The sequence below is a fragment of the Triticum dicoccoides genome, chromosome 7A, assembly GCF_002162155.2.
Source record: "Triticum dicoccoides isolate Atlit2015 ecotype Zavitan chromosome 7A, WEW_v2.0, whole genome shotgun sequence".
In the NCBI taxonomy this organism is placed as follows: Eukaryota; Viridiplantae; Streptophyta; class Magnoliopsida; order Poales; family Poaceae; genus Triticum; species Triticum dicoccoides.
The window spans coordinates 542,368,689-542,387,179 of NC_041392.1; positions in this window are offsets into that span (position 1 = coordinate 542,368,689).

The following is an 18,491-nucleotide window of genomic DNA, read 5'->3' on the forward strand; positions in this document are numbered from 1 at the left end:
CCTAAAGATGTCTGGGTTGCACAACCGTATGACCCAGTTGAACATTAACCTCCCAGATGAGGCGGTCATTGACAGAATCCTCCAGTCGCTCCCACCTAGCTACAAGAGCTTTGTGATGAACTACAACATGCAGGGGATGGAAAAGACCATTCCTGAAGTGTTCTCGATGCTGAAGTCAGCAGAGGCTGAAATCAAGAAAGAACATCAAGTGTTGATGGTCAATAAGACCACTAAGTTCAAGAAGGGCAAGGGTAAAAAGAACTTCAAGAAGGATGGCAAGGAGGTTGCCGCACCCGGTAAGCCAGTTGCCGGGAAGAAGTCAAAGAATGGACCCAAGCCTGAGACTGAGTGCTTTTATTGCAAGGGGAAGGGTCACTGGAAGCGGAACTGCCCCAAATACTTAGCGGATAAGAAGGCCGGCAACACCAAAGGTATATTTGATATACATGTGATTGATGTGTACCTTACCAGTACTCGTAGTAACTCCTGGGTATTTGATACCGGTGCCGTTGCTCATATTTGTAACTCACAGCAGGAGCTGCGGAATAAACGGAGACTGGCGAAGGACGAGGTGACTATGCGCGTCGGGAATGGTTCCAGAGTCGATGTGATCGCCGTCGGCACGCTGCCTCTACATTTACCTACTGGATTAGTTTTGAACCTTAATAATTGTTATTTAGTGCCAAGTTTGAGCATGAACATTGTATCTGGATCTCGTTTAATACGAGATGGCTACTCACTTAAGTCTGAGGATAATGGTTGTTCGATTTATATGAGAGATATGTTTTATGGTCATGCTCCGATGGTCAATGGTTTATTCTTAATGAATCTCGAGCGTAATATTACACATGTTCATAGTGTAGATGCCAAAAGATTTAAAGTTGATAACGATAGTCCCACATACTTGTGGCACTGCCGCCTTGGTCACATTGGTGTCAAGCGCATGAAGAAGCTCCATGCCGATGGACTTTTAGAGTCTCTTGATTATGAATCGTTTGACATGTGCGAACCATGCCTCTTGGGCAAAATGACCAAGACTCCGTTCTCCGGAACAATGGAGCGAGCAACCAACTTGTTGGAAATCATACATACCGATGTGTGCGGTCCAATGAGCGTTGAGGCTCGCGGAGGATATCGTTATGTTCTCACTCTCACAGATGACTTGAGTAGATATGGGTATGTCTACTTAATGAAACACAAGTCTGAGACCTTTGAAAAGTTCAAGGAATTTCAGAATGAGGTAGAGAATCAACGTGACCGAAAGATAAAATTCTTACGATCAGATCGTGGAGGAGAATACTTAAGTCACGAATTTGGTACACACTTAAGGAAATGTGGAATCATTTCACAGCTCACGCCGCCTGGAACACCTCAGCGAAATGGTGTGTCCGAACGTCGTAATCGCACCCTATTGGATATGGTGCGGTCTATGATGTATCTTACCGATTTACCGCTATCATTTTGGGGATACGCTCTAGAGACAGCTACATTCACTTTAAATAGGGCACCGTCTAAATCCGTTGAGACGACACCGTATGAATTATGGTTTGGAAAGAAACCTAAGCTGTCGTTTCTAAAAGTTTGGGGATGCGATGCTTATGTCAAGAAACTTCAACCTGAAAAGCTCGAACCCAAGTCGGAAAAATGCGTATTCATAGGATACCCTAAGGAAACTGTCGGGTATACCTTCTACTTAAGATCCGAAGGCAAGATCTTTGTTGCCAAGAACGGATGCTTTCTGGAAAAAGAGTTTCTCTCGAAAGAAGTAAGTGGGAGGAAAGTAGAACTCGATGAAGTACTACCTCTTGAGCGGGAAAGTGGCGCAGTGCAGGAAACCGTTCCTGTGATGCCCACACCAACTGAAGAGGAAAACAATGATGATGATCAAGGTACTTCGGATCAAGTTGCTGCTGAACTTCGTAGGTCCACAAGGACACGTTCCGCACCAGAGTGGTACGGCAACCCTGTCCTGGAAATCATGTTGTTAGACAACAATGAACCTTCGAACTATGAAGAAGCAATGGCGGGCCCGGATTCCAACAAATGGCTTGAAGCCATGAAATCCGAGATAGAATCCATGTATGAAAACAAAGTATGGACTTTGACAGACTTGCCCGATGATCGGCGAGCGATAGAAAACAAATGGATTTTTAAGAAGAAGACGGACGCGGATGGTAATGTTACAATCTATAAGGCTCGACTTGTCGCTAAGGGTTATCGACAAGTTCAAGGGATTGACTACGACGAGACTTTCTCTCCCGTAGCGAAGCTGAAGTCCGTCCGAATCATGTTAGCAATTGCCGCATACTATGATTATGAGATATGGCAAATGGACGTCAAAACGGCATTCCTTAACGGGCATCTTAAGGAAGAACTGTATATGATGTAGCCGGAAGGTTTTGTCGATCCTCGGAACGCTAACAAAGTATGCAAGCTCCAGCGATCCATTTATGGACTGGTGCAAGCATCTCGGAGTTGGAGCATTCGCTTTGATGAGATGATCAAAGCGTTTGGGTTTATGCAGACTTATGGAGAAGCCTGCGTTTACAAGAAAGTGAGTGGGAGCTCTGTAGCATTTCTCATATTATATGTAGATGACATACTCTTGATGGGAAATAATATAGAATTTCTGGACAGCATTAAGGCCTACTTGAATAAGTGTTTTTCAATGAAGGACCTTGGAGAAGCTGCTTATATATTAGGCATCAAGATCTATAGAGATAGATCGAGACGCCTCATAGGTCTTTCACAAAGCACATACCTTGATAAGATTTTGAAGAGGTTCAAAATGGATCAGTCCAAGAAGGGGTTCTTGCCTATGTTACAAGGTGTGAGACTGAGCTCGGCTCAGTCACCGACCACGGCAAAAGATAAAGAAGAGATGAGTGTCATCCCCTATGCTTCAGCCATAGGATCTATTATGTATGCCATGCTGTGTACCAGACCCGATGTAAACCTTGCCGTAAGTTTGGTAGCAAGATACCAAAGTAATCCCGGCAAGGAAGACTGGACAGCGGTCAAGAATATCCTGAAGTACTTGAAAAGGACGAAGGACATGTTTCTCATTTATGGAGGAGACGAAGAGCTCGTCGTAAAGGGTTACGTCGACGCTAGCTTTGACTCATATCTGGATGACTCTAAGTCATAAACCGGATACGTGTATATGTTGAATGGTGGAGCAGTAAGCTGGTGCAGCTGCAAGCAGAGCGTCGTGGCGGGATCTTCGTGTGAAGCGGAGTACATGGCAGCCTCGGAGGCAGCACATGAAGCAATTTGGGTGAAGGAGTTCATCACCGACCTAGGAGTCATACCCAATGCGTCGGGGCCGATCAAACTCTTCTGTGACAACACTGGAGCTATTGCCCTCGCCAAGGAGCCCAGGTTTCACAAGAAGAGCAGGCACATCAAGCGTCGTTTCAACTCCATCCGTGAAAATGTTCAAGATGGAGACATAGATATTTGCAAAGTGCACACGGATCTGAATGTCGCAGATCCGCTGACTAAACCTCTCTCGCGTGCAAAACATGATCAACACCAGAACTCTATGGGTGTTCGATTCATCACAATGTAACTAGATTGGTGACTCTAGTGCAAGTGGGAGACTGTTGGAAATATGCCCTAGAGGCAATAATAAAAGTATTATTATATTTCAATGTTCATGATAAATGTCTTTTATTCATGCTATAACTGTATTATCCGGAAATCGTAATACACGTGTGAATACTTAGACCACAATATGTCTCTGGTGAGCCTCTAGTTGACTAGCTCGTTGTGATCAACAGATAGTCATGGTTTCCTGACTATAGACATTGGATGTCGTTGATAACGGGATCACATCATTAGGAGAATGATGTGATGGACAAGACCCAATCCTAAGCATAGCATAAAAGATCGTGTAGTTCGTTTTGCTAGAGCTTTGCCAATGTCAAGTATCTCTTCCTTCGACCATGAGATCGTGTAACTCCCGGATACTGTAGGAGTGCCTTGGGTGTATCAAACGTCACAACGTAACTGGGTGACTATAAAGGTGCATTACAGATATCTCCGAAAGTATCTGTTGGGTTGACACGGATCGAGACTGGGATTTGTCACTCCGTATGACGGAGAGGTATCTCTGGGCCCACTCGGTAATGCATCATCATAATGAGCTCAATGTGACCAAGGTGTTGGACACGGGATCATGCATTACGGTACGAGTAAAGTGACTTGCCGGTAACGAGACTGAACAAGGTATTGGGATACCGACGATCGAGTCTCGGGCAAGTAACGTACCGATTGACAAAGGGAATTGCATACAGGGTTTGATCGAATCCTCGACATCGTGGTTCATCCGATGACAACATCGAGGAGCATGTGGGAGCCATCATGGGTATCCAGATCCCTCTGTTGGTTATTGACCTGAGAGCGTCTAGGTCATGTCTGCATGTCTCCCGAACCCGTAGGGTCTACACACTTAAGGTTCGGTGACGCTAGGGTTATTAGGAAGACTAGTATGTGACTACCGAATGTTGTTCGGAGTCCCCGATGGGATCCTGGACGTCACGAGGAGCTCCGGAAGGGTCCGGAGGTAAAGATTTATATATGGGAAGTTGTCAAACGGACACCGGGAAGTTTCGGGGTCATACCGGTATTGTACCGGGGCCACCGGAAGAGTTCCGGGGGTCCACCGGGAGGGGCCACCCCTCCCGGGGGGCCACATGGGCTGCGTGGGGCAGGGAGCCAGCCCCTGGTGGGCTCGCCGCACCCCCTCCCTTGGGCCCATGCGCCTAGGGTTGAGGGGGAACCCTAGAGGGGGCGCCCCCCTTGGCTTGGGGGGCAAGCCACCCTCTCCCCTCTCCCCTAGGCCGTCGCACCCCCCTAGATGGGTTCTAGGGGGCCGGCCCCCTTCTCCCTTCCCCCTATAAATAGAGGGGTGAGGGGAGGGCAGCCGCACCACCCCTCCAAGGCGCAGCCCTCCCCTCCCCAACACCTCTCCTCCTCCGTTGTGTGCTTGGCGAAGCCCTGTCGGAGTACTGCCTCTCCACCATCACCACGCCGTCGTGCTGCCGGTGGAGCTGTCTTCCTCAACCTCTCCTTCCCCCTTGCTGGATCAAGAAGGAGGAGACATCTCCCGTCCCGTACGTGTGTTGAACGCGGAGGTGCTGTCCGTTCAGCACTTGGTCATCGGTGATTCGAATCACGTCGAGTACGACTACATCATCACCTTGCAAGCTTCCGCACGCAATCTACAAGTGGTATGTAGATGCTAGCTCTCTCCCTTGACTCGTTGCTTAGATGAACTCATAGATGGATCTTGGTGAAACCGTAGGAAAATTTTTAATTTTCTGCAACGTTCCCCAACACGATCTAGGTGTCATACCTAGTGCATCGGTCCAATGAAAATCTTTTGTGACAATACTGGTGCAATTGCCTTGGCAAAGGAATCCAGATTTCACAAGAGGACCAAGCACATCAAGAGGCGCTTCAATTCCATCCGCGATCAAGTCAAGGAGGGAGACATAGAGATTTGCAAGATACATACGGATCTGAATGTTGCAGACCCGTTGACTAAGCCTCTCTCATGAGCAAAACATGATCATCACCAAGACTCCATGGGTGTTAGAATCATTACAATGTAATCTAGATTATTGACTCTAGTGTAAGTGGGAGACTGATGGAAATATTCCCTAGAGGCAATAATAAAGTTGTTATTTATATTTCCTTATATCATGATAAATGTTTATTATTCATGCTAGAATTGTATTAACCGGAAACTTAGTACATGTGTGAATACATAGACAAACAGAGAGTCACTAGTTTGCCTCTACTTGACTAGCTCGTTGAATCAATGATGGTTATGTTTCCTAAACATAGACATGAGTTTTCATTTGATTAACAGGATCACATCATTAGAGAATGATGTGATTGACTTGACTCATCCATTAGCTTAGCGCGATGATTGTTTAGTTTGTTGCTATTGCTTTCTCCATAACTATACATGTTCCTATGACTATGAGATCATGCAACTCCTGAATACCGGAGGAACACTTTTTGTGCTACCAAACATCACAACATAACTGGGTGATTATAAAGGTGCTCTACATGTGTCTCCGATGGTGTTTGTTGAGTTGGCATGGATCAAGATTAGAATTTGTCACTCCGATTGTTGGAGAGGTATCTCCGGGCCCGCTCGGTAATGTACATCACTATAAGCCTTACAAGAAATGTAGCTAATGAGTTAGTTATGGGATGTAACATTATGGAACGAGTTAAGAGACTTTCCGATAACGAGATTGAACTAGGTACTGGGATACCGACGATCGAATCTCGGGCAAGTAACATACCGATGACAAAGGGAACAACGTATATCGTTATGCGGTTTGACCGATAAAGATCTTCGTAGAATATGTAGGAACCAATATGAGAATCCAGGTTCCGCTATTGGTTATTGATCGGAAACATGTCTCGGTCATGTCTACATAGTTCTCGAACCCGTAGGGTCCGCACGCTTAACGTTCGGTGACGATCGGTATTACGAGTTTATGTGTTTTGATGTACCGAAGGTATTTCAGAGTCCCGGATTTGATCACGGACATGACGAGGAGTCTCGAAATGGTCTAGATATAAAGTTTGATAGATTGGGAGCCTATGTTTGGACATCGGAATGGTTCCGGGTGAAATCAGGAGTATATTGGAGTACCGGGAGGTTACCGGAACCCCCGGGGAGGTATATGGGACTTATTGGTCCTTAGTGGAAGAGTGGGGAAAGAAGCAAAGGAGGGGGCGCGTCCCACCCCCAAGCCCAATCCGAATTGGGAGGGGGCCGACCCCCCTTTCCTTCCTTCCTCCCTCTGCTTCCTTCTCTCCTAAAACCAACAAAGGGAAGGGGGGGGGGGAATCCTACTCCCGGTGAGAGTAGGACTCCTTGGGGCATGCCTAGAGAGGCCTGACACCTCCCCCTCCTCCACTCCTTTATATACGGGGGAGGGGGGCACCCCATAGACACACAAGTTGATCATTGATCTTTAGCCGTGTGCGGTGCCCCCCTCAACCATAATCCACCTCGGTAATATCATAGCGGTGCTTAGGCGAAGCCCTGTTTGGGTAGCAACATCATCACCATCATCACGCCATCGTGCTGACGAAGCTCTCCCTCGAAGCTCTACTGGATCGTGAGTTCGCGGGATGTCATAGAGCCGAATGTGTGCAGATCGTGGAGGTGCCGTATCTTTGCTACTAGATCGGTCGATCGTGAAGACGTACGACTACATCAACCACGTTGTCATAACGCTTCCGCTTACGGTCTACGAGGGTACGTAGACGATACTCTCCCCTCTCGTTGCTATGCATCACCATGATCTTGCGTGTGTGTAGGATTTTTTTGAAATTACTGCGTTCCCCAACACAATGAACCCACTATTTTGGATTTCAAGGAATTTAATTATGATAATTGCTCTTTCATAGATTGTATTTCCTTGTTGCAATCCGTGTTAAATTCTCCTCATGCTTATGATCAAAATAAGGCTTTTACTAAACATATCGTTGATGCTTTAATGCAATCTTATGAAGAAAAGCTTGAACTAGAGGTTTCTATCCCTAGAAAAATTTATGATGAGTGGGAACCTACTACTAAAATTAAGATTAAAGATTATGAATGCTATGCTTTATGTGATTTTGGGTGCTAGTGTTTCCACGATTCCAAAAACTTTGTGTGATGTGTTAGGTTTCCGTGAATTTGATGATTGTTCTTTAAACTTGCACCTTGCGGATTCCACCATTAAGAAACCTATGGGAAGAATCAATGATGTTCTTATTGTTGCAAATAGGAATTATGTGCCCATAGATTTCATCGTTCTTGATATAGATTGCAATCCTATATGTCCTATTATTCTATGTAGACCTTTCCTTAGAACGATTGGTGCAATTATTGACATGAAAGAAGGAAATGTTAGATTCCAATTTCCATTAAGGAAAGGCATGGAACACTTTCTTAGAAAGAAAATTAAATTACCTTATGAATCTATTATGAGAGCCACTTATGGAGTGCATGCCAAAGATGATAATACCTATATATTCTTGCTATTATGCCTAGCTAGGGGCGTTAAACGATAGCGCTTGTTGGGAGACAACCAAATTTTATTTTTGTTCCTGTTTAGTAATAAATAAATCATCTATCCTCTGTTATGATTGTGTTTTTTATGTTTTAATTAGTGTTTGTCCCAAGTAAAGCCTTTAGGATCTTCTCATATGATTGTTGTTTGATCTTGCTGAAAAAGCAGAAAGTATGCGCTCACGAGAATAATTTTAATTTCTTTACCAGAGCATGATAAAATATCAATTCCAACTGCAGTAGATCAATATACAAGTTATTTAGGTCGTCCTAATTTTTCAGAATTTTTGGAGCTACAAAAGTATTCGAAACCTCCAGATTTCTATAGCCTGTTCTGTTTTTGACAGATTCTGTTTTTCGTGTGTTGTTTGCTTATTTTGATGAATCTATGTCTAGTATCGGGGGGTATGAACCATAGAGAAGTTGGAATACATCAGGTTTAACACCAATATAAATAAAGAATGAGTTCATTATAGTGCATTAAAGTGGTGGTTTGTTTTATTATACTAACGGAGCTCATGAGATTTTCTGTTGAGTTTTGTGTTGTGAACTTTTCAAGTTTTTCTGTAAAGATTTGATGGATTTTGGAACAAGGAGTGGCAAGAGCCTAAGCTTGGGGATTCCCAAGGCACCCCAAGGTAAAATTTAAGGACAACCAAAAGCCTAAGCTTGGGGATGCCCCAGAAGGCATCCCCTCTTTCGTCTTCGTCTATCGGTAACTTTACTTGAGGCTATATTTTTATTCACCACATGATATGTGTTTGGCTTGGAGCGTCTTGTATGATTTGAGTCTTTGCTTTTTATCTTACCACAATCATCCTTGCTGTACACACCTTTTGGAGAGACACACATGAATCGGAATTTATTAGAATACTATGTGCTTCACTTATATCTTTTGAGCTATATAATTTTGCTCTAGTGCTTCACTTATATCTTTTTAGAGCACGGTGGTGGTTTTATTATTGATCTCTCATGCTTCACTTATACTATTTTGAGAGTCTCTTAAAACAGCATGGTAATTTTCTTTGGCTATAAAATTAGTCCTAATATGATAGGCATCCAAGATGGGTATAATAAAAACTTTCATATAAAGTGTATTGAATAGTTTAATACTTGATAATTGTTTTGAGATATAAAGATGGAAATGTTAGAGTCGTGCTAGTTGAGTAATTGTGAAATTGAGAAATACTTGTGTTGAGGTTGGCAAGTCCCATAGCATGCACGTATGGTAACCGTTGTGTGAAAAGCATGAGGTGTTCCTTGATTGCTTTCCTTATGAGTGGCGGTCGGGGACGAGTGATGGTCTTTTCCTACCAATATACCCCCTAGGAGCATGCGTGTAGTGCTTTGGGTTTGATGAGTTGTAGATTTTTTCAATAAGTATGTGAGTTCTTTATGACTAATGTTGAGTCCATGGATCATATGCAGTCTCACCCTTCCATCATTGCTAGCCTCTTCGGTACCGTGCATTGCCCTTTCTCACCTCGAGAGTTGGTGCAAACTTCACCAGTGCATCCAAACCCCGTGATATGATACACTCTATCACACATAAGCCGTCTTATATCTTCCTCAAAACAGCCACCATACCTACCTATTATGGCATTTCCATAGCCATTCCGAGATATATTGCCATGCAACTTTCCATCGTTCCATTTATTATGACACACTTCATCATTGTCATATTGCCTTGCATGATCATGTAGTTGACATCATATTTGTGCCAAGGCCACCATTCATTTTTCATACATGTCACTCTTGAGTCATTGCATATCCTGGTACACCGCCGGAGGCATTGACATAGAGTCATATTTTGTTCTAAGTATCGAGTTGTAATTCTTGAGTTGTATGTAAATAAAAGTGTGATGATCTTCATTATTAGAACATTGTCCTGTGTGAGGAAAGGATCATGGAGACTATGATTCTGATGTCTACTACACAACCTTCTTCTTGTAGACGTTGTTGGGCCTCCAAGTGCAGAGGTTTGTAGGATAGTAGCAAATTTCGCTCAAGTGGATGACCTAAGGTTTATCAATCCGTGGGAGGTGTAGGATGAAGATGTTCTCTCTCAAACAACCCTGCCACCAAATAACAAAGAGTCTCTTGTGTCCCCAACACACCCAATACAATGGTAAATTGTATAGGTGCACTAGTTCGGCGAAGAGATGGTGATACAAGTGCAATATGGATGGTAGATATAGGTTTTTGTAATCTGAAAATATAAACACAGCAAGGTAACTAATGATAAAAGTGAGCACAAACGGTATTGCAATGCGTTGAAACAAGGCCTAGGGTTCATACTTTCACTAGTGCAAGTTCTCTCAACAATAATAACATAATTGGATCATATAGCTATCCCTCAAAATGCAACAAAGAGTCACTCCAAAGTCACTAATAGCGGGGAACAAACGAAGAGATTATGGTAGGGTACGAAACCACCTCAAAGTTATTCTTTCTGATTGATCTATTCAAGAGTTCGTACTAGAATAACACCTTAAGACACAAATCAACCAAAACCCTAATGTCACCTAGATACTCCAATGTCACTTCAAGTATCTGTGGGTATGATTATACGATATGCATCACACAATCTCAGATTCATCTATTCAACCAACACAAAGAAATTCAAAGAGTGCCCCAAAGTTTCTACCGGAGAGTCAAGACGATAACCTGTGCCAACCCCTATGCATAAGTTCACGAGGTCATGGAACTCGCAAGTTGATCACCAAAACATACATCAAGTGGATCACGTGATATCCCATTGTCACCACAGATAAGCACATGCAAGACATACATCAAGTGTTCTCAAATCCTTAAAGACTCAATCCGATAAAATAACTTCAAAGGGAAAACTCAATACATTACAAGAGAGTAGAGGGGGAGAAACATCATAAGATCCAACTATAATAGCAAAGCTCGCGATACATCAAGATTGTACCACCTCAAGAACACGAGAGAGAGAGATCAAACACATAGCTACTGGTACATACCCTCGGTCCCGAGGGTGAACTACTCCCTCCTCGTCATGGAGAGCGCAGGGATGATGAAGATGGCCACCGGAGAGGGATTCCCCCCCTCCGGCAGGGTTCCGGAACGGTTCTAGATTGGTTTTCGGTGGCTATGGAGGCTTCTGGCGGCGGAACTCCTGATCTAGGTTTCTTTCTGGAAGTTTGGGTATATATGAGAGGTGTTGGTGTCGGGAACAAGTCAGGGGGGGTCTCCGGGCTGTCCACGAGGCAGGGAGGTGCGCCCAGGGGGGGTGGGCGCGCCCCCCACCCTTATGGGAAGCCTGGGACTCTTCTGGTCCATCTCCGATGCTCCGTGGGCTTCTTCTGGTCCAAAAATAAGCTCCGTCAAGTTTCAGGTCAATTGGACTCCGTTTTGTTTTCTTTTTCTGCGATACTCAAAAACAAGGAAAAAACTTAAACTGACACTGGGCTCTAGGTTAATAGGTTTGTCCGAAAAATCATATAAAATAGCATATAAATGCATATAAAACATCCAAGGTTGATAATATAATAGCATGGAACAATAAAAAATTATAGATAGGTTGGAGACGCATCAGATTCCCCCATAAGTCGGGATGAGATTCCGGACAAAAAATAAAAAAAAGAGGCCAAGGAAGGTCACCAAAAAAATGAATGAGAGAAAAAGAGAGAATGTACAATGTTACTATCCTTTTTCAACACTTGTGCTTCAAAGTAACACCATGTTCTTCATGATAGAGAGTCTCCTATTTTGTCACTTTCATATACTAGTGGAAATTTTTCATTATAGAACTTGGCTTGTATATTCCAATGATGGGCTTCCTCAAAATGCCCTAGGTCTTCGTGAGCAAGCGAGTTGGATGCACACCCACTTAGTTTCTTTTATTGAGCTTTTTTATAGCTCTAGCGCATCCGTTGCATGACAATCCCTACTCCTCGCATTGACATCAATTGATGGGCATCTCCATAGCCCGTTGATTAGCCACGTCGATGTGAGACTTTCTCCTTTTTTGTCTTCTCCACACAACCTCCATCATCATATTCTATTCCACCCATAGTGCTATGTCCATGGCTCGCGCTCATATATTGCGTGAAAGTTGAAAAAGTTAGAGAATACTAAAGTATGAAATAATTGCTTGGCTTGCCATCGGGGTTGTGCATGATGGGAGCATTTTGTGTGACGAAAATGAAGCATGGCCAAACTATATGATTTTGTAGGGATGAGCTTTCTTTGGCTATGTTATTTTGATAAGACATAATTGCTTGGTTAGTATGCTTGAAGTATTATTGTTTTTATGTCAATATTAAACTTTTGTCTTGAATCTTTCGGATCTGAACATTCATGCCACAATAAAGAAAATTACATTGAAAATTATGTTAGGGAGCATTCCACATCAAAAATTCCGTTTTTATCATTTACCTACTTGAGGACGAGCAGGAATTAAGCTTGGGGATGCTTGATACTGATGGAAATATGCCCTAGAGGCGATAATAAAGTTATTATTTATTTCCTTATTTCATGATAAATGTTTATTATTCATGCTAGAATTGTATTAACCGGAAACATAATACATGTGTGAATACATAGACAAACATAGTGTCACCAGTATGCCTCTACTTAACTAGCTCATTGATCAAAGATGGTTAAGTTTCCTAGCCATACACATGAGTTGTCATTTGATCAACGGGATCACATCATTAGGAGAATGATGTGATTGACTTGACCCATTTCGTTAGCTTAGCACTTGACCGTTTAAGTTTACTGCTATTGCTTTCTTCATGACTTATACATGTTCCTATGACTATGAGATTATGCAACTCCTGAATACCGGAGGAACACTTTGTGTGCTACCAAGCATCACAATGTAACTGGGTGATTATAAAGGTGCTCTACAGGTGTCTCCGATGATGTTCGTGAAGTTGGCATAGATCAAGAATAGGATTTGTCACTCCGATTGTCGAAGAGGTATCTCTAGGCCCTCTCGGTAATGCACATCACTATAAGCCTTGCAAGCAATGTGACTAATGAATTAGTTGCGGGATGTTGCATTACGAAACGAGTAAAGGGACTTGCCGGTAACGAGATTGAGCTAGGTATTGGGATACCGACGATCGAATCTCGGGCAAGTAACATACCGATGACAAAGGGAACAACATATATTGTTATGCGGTTTGACCGATAAAGATCTTCGTAGAATATGTAGGAACCAATATGAGCATCCAGGTTCCGCTACTGGTTATTGACTGGAGACATGTCTCGGTCATGTCTACATAGTTCTCGAACCCATAGGGTCCGCACGCTTAATGTTCCATGACAATCGGTATTATGAGTTTATATGTTTTTGATGTACCGAAGGTAGTTTGGAGTCCCGGATATGATCACAGACATGACGAGGAGTCTCGAAATGGTAGAGACATATAGATCGATATACTGGAAGCCTACATTTGGACATCGGAAGAGTTCCGGGTGAAATGGGGATTTTACCGGAGTGACGGAGGGGTTACCGGAACCCCGTGGGGGTTAATGGGCCTTGTTGGGCCCTAGTGGAGAGAGAGAGGGGCTGTCCAGGGTAGGCCACGTGCCCCCTCCCCCTCTGGTCCGAATTGTACTAGGAGGGGGGGCGCCCCCTTTCCTTCTCCTTCTCCCCTTCCTTTCCCCCTCCTAGTAGGAGTAGGAAAGAGGGGAATCCTACTCCTACTAGGAGGAGGATTCCTGCTCCTGGCGCGCCCTCTAGGGCCGGTCGGACTCCCCCCTTGCTCCTTTATATATGGGGGCAGGGGGCACCTCTAGACACACAAGTTGATCATTGATCTCTCCCAGCCCCTCTACCATAATCCACCTTGGTCATACTGTAGCGGTGCTTAGGCGAAGCCCTGCAACTGTAGCTTCATCAACATCATCACCACGCCGTCGTGCTGATGAAACTCTTCCCCGAGCTCTACTCGATCATGAGTTCACGGGACGTCACCGATCTGAACATGTGTTGAACGCGAAGGTGTCGTACATTCGGTATTGGGGATCGGTCAATCATGAAGACGTATGACTACATCAACCACGTTGTCATAACGCTTCCGCTTAGTGGTCTACGAGGGTACGTGGACGACACTCTCCCCTCTCGTAGCTATGCATCACCATGATCTTGAGTGTGCGTAGGAAAATTTTGAAATTACTATGTTCCCCAACAGTGGCATCTGAGCCAGGTTATTGCGTAGATGTTGTATGCACGAGTAGAACACAAGTGAGTTGTGGGCGATACGAGTCATACTGATTACCCGCATGTCATACTTTTGTTCGGCGGTATTGTTGGATGAAGCGGCCCGGACCGACATTACGTGTACGCTTACGCGAGACTGGTTCTACCAATGTGCTTTGCACATAGGTGGATGGCGGGTGTCAGTTTCTCCAACTTTAGTTGAACCAAGTGTGTCTACGCCCGGTCCTTGAGAAGGTGAAAGCACAAGTGCTCCCTGGGATTTTGATAATTAATGACAACATATCTCTTGTTGGACTAACACTTTTACCTAGTATGTTTCAGATAAGTTCAACAATGAAGTGGCATGGACTAGAGGATGTGGAACCCCTTCAAAATGCCAAGGACAAAGGATTGGCTCAAGCTCCAAGCTCAATACTCTACATTTTCTATTTTAGTGATCCAAGATCACATTGAGTCTATAGGAAAAGCCAATACTATCAAGGAGGGATGAGGTGTTGCTTGATGAGGTTCTTGCTTCATAGTGCTTAGTGATATGCTCCAAAACCCTCAACTACCTTCACACATCCACATATGACCTAAACCAAAAGTCAAACTCGGCCCCACCAATTCTTTCTATCCGGCGCTACCGAGTTCAGATGTCACAACCACTGCCACAAACCCTAGGCAAATCGGTCTCACCGATAGGGATCTCGGTCACATCGAGATGGGGTTGTAATCTCTCTGTTTCCCTTCGCAACGTTTCGGTCCTACCGAGATGAGCGATCGGTCCCACCGAGATTGCAATGTAAACTCTCTGTTTCCATTTTTAACATTTCGGTCCCACCGAAATGAGCGATCGGTCCCATCGAGTTTGCCTGACCAACTCTCTGGTTAGCTTATTACCAAAATTGGTCCCACCGAGTTTGTGTAATCGGTCACACCGAGATTACGTTATGCCCTAACCCTAACCATATCGGTTCTACCGAGTTGCATCTCAGTCCCACCGAAAATCCTAACGGTCACTAGGTTTGCTAAATCGGTCCGACCGAGTTTCTCAATTCAGTCTCACCGAGATTGGTAAATTGTGTGTAATGGTTAGTTTTTGTGTGGAGGCTATATATACCCCTCCACCCACTCTTCATGCATGAAGAGAGCCACCAGAACATACCTACACTTCCAATACACATTTTCTGAGAGAGAACCACCTACTCATGTGTTGAGGCCAAGATATTCCATTCCCACCATATGAATCTTGATCTCTAGCCTTCCCCAAGTTGCTTTCCACTCAAATCTTCTTTCCACCAAATCCATATCCTGTGAGAGAGAGTTGAGTGTTGGGGAGACTATCATTTGAAGCACAAGAGCAAGGAGTTCATCATCAACACACCATTTGTTACTTCTTGGAGAGTGGTGTCTCCTAGATTGGCTAGGTGTCACTTGGGAGCCTCCGACAAGATTGTGGAGTTGAACCAAGGAGTTTGTAAGGGCAAGGAGATCGCCTACTTCGTGAAGATCTACCGCTAGTGAGGCAAGTCCTTCGTGGGCGATGGCCATGATGGGATAGACAAGGTTGCTTCTTCGTGGACCCTTCGTGGGTGGAGCCCTCCATGGACTCGTGCAACCGTTACCCTTCGTGGGTTGAAGTCTCCATCAACGTGGATGTACGATAGCACCTCCTATCGGAACCACGACAAAAACATCCGTGTCTCCAATTGCGTTTGAATTCTCCAAACCCTTCCCTTTAGATTCTTGCAAGTGGCATGCTTTACTTTCCACTGCTCATATACTCTTTGCATGCGTGCTTGAAATGTATTGTGTTTGTTAAACTTGTGCCAAAACTCCACTTCAACTTAAAGAAATAAAAAACTGCAACTTTTGCTACTTAGTGTCTAATCACCCCCCTCTAGACACCTCTTCTCGATCCTTTCAGAAGGTTAAAACAACACTAACTTGACGAACTATCGTTGTGGTTTTGATGCATAGGTAAGAACGGTTCTTGCTCAGCCCGTAGCAGCTACGTAAAACTTGCAACAAAAAAGTAGAGGACGTCTAACTTGTTTTTGCAGGGCATGTTGTGATGTGATATGGTCAAGACATGATGCTATATTTATTGTATGAGATGATCATGTTTTGTAATAGAGTTATCGGCAACTGGCAGGAGCCATATGGTTGTCGCTTTATTGTATGCAATGGAATCACCCTGTAATTGCTTTACTTTATCACTAAGCGGTTGCGATAGTCATAGAAGATGATGATGGCCATATCATATCACTTATATTGATTGCATGTGATGTTTATCCTTTATGCATATTATTCTGCTTTGTTTGACGGTAGCATTATAAGATGATCTCTCACTAAATTTCAAGGTAAAAGTGTTCTCCCTGAGTATGCACCATTGCCAAAGTTCGTCGTACCGAGACACCATGTGATGATTGGGTGTGATAAGCTCAATGTTCATCTAAAACGGGTGTAAGACAGTTTTACACACGCAGAATACTCGGGTTAAACTTGACGAGCCTAGCATATGCAGATATGCCCTCGGAACACTGAGACCGAAAGGTCGAGCGTGAATCATATAGTAGATATGATCAACATAGTGATGTTCACCATTGAAAACTACTCCATTTCACGTGATGATCGGTTATGGTTTAGTTGATATGGATCACGTGATCATTTAGATGATTAGAGGGATGTCTATCTAAGTGGGAGTTCTTAAGTAATATGATTAATTGAACTTAAATTTATCATGAACTTAGTACATGATAGTATTTTGCTTATCTATGTTATTGTAGATAGATGGCCCGTGATGTTGTTCCATTGAATTTTAATGCGTTCCGTGAGAAAGCAAAGTTGAAAGATGATGGTAGCAATTACACGGGCCGGGTCCATAACTTGAGGATTATCCTCATTGCTGCACAGAAGAATTACGTCCTAGAAGCACTGCTGGGTGCCAAACCAGCTGTAGGAGCAACACCAGATGTTATGAACGTCTGGCAGAGCAAAGCTGATGACTACTCAATAGTTCGGTGTGCCATGCTTTACGGCTTAGAACCGGGACTTCAACGATGTTTTGAACGTCATGGAGCATATGAGATGTTCGAGGAGTTGAAGTTAATATTTCAAGCAAATGCCCGGATTGAGAGATATGAAGTCTCCAATAAGTTCTACAGCTGGAAGATGGAGGAGAATAGTTCTGTCACTGAACATATACTCAAAATGTATGGGTACCATAATCACTTGACTCAGTTGGGAGTTAATCTTCCGGTTGATAGTGTCATTGACAGAGTTCTTAAATCACTAACACCAAGCTACAGGAGCTTCATGATGAATTATAATATGCAAGGGATAGATAAGGCGATTCCCGAGCTCTTCGCAATGCTAAAGGTTGCGGAGGTAGAAATCAAGAAGGAGCATCAAGTGTTGATGGTCAACAAGACCACCAGTTTCAAGAAAAAGGGTAAAGGGAAGAAGAAAGGGAACTTCAAGAAGAACATCAAACAAGTTGCTGCTCAAGAGAAGAAACCCAAGTCTAGACCTAAGCCTGAGACTGAGTGCTTCTACTGCAAAGGGACTGGTCACTGGAAGCGGAACTGCCCCAAGTATTTGGCGGATAAGAAGGATGGCAAGGTGAACAAAGGTATATGTGATATACATGTTATTGATGTGTACCTTACTAGAGCTCGCAGTAGCTGTCGGTGTCAAAACCGACGAATCTCGGGTAGGGGGTCCCGAACTGTGCGTCTAAGGTTGATGGTAACAGGAGACAGGGGACACGATGTTTACCCAGGTTCGGGCCCTCTCTATGGAGGTAATGCCCTACTTCCTGCTTGATTGATCTTGATGAATATGAGTATTACAAGAGTTGATCTACCACGAGATCGTAATGGCTAAACCCTAGAAGTCTAGCCTATATGACTACGGTATGGAGTATATCCTTTCTGGACTACACCCTCCGGTTTATATAGACACCGGGGGGATCTAGGTTTACATAGAGTCGGTTACATAAGATGGAATCTTCATAGTTGTTCGCCAAGCTTGCCTTCCACGCCAAGGAGAGTCTTCTCTGGACACGGGTACAATCTTCGGTCTTCATATCTTCACAACCCATCAGTCCGGCCCATCGATAATAGGCCGGATGCCCGAGGACCCCTTAATCCATGACTCCCTCTGTAGCCCCTGAACCTGGCTTCAATGACAAGGTATCCGGCACGTAGTGTTATCTTC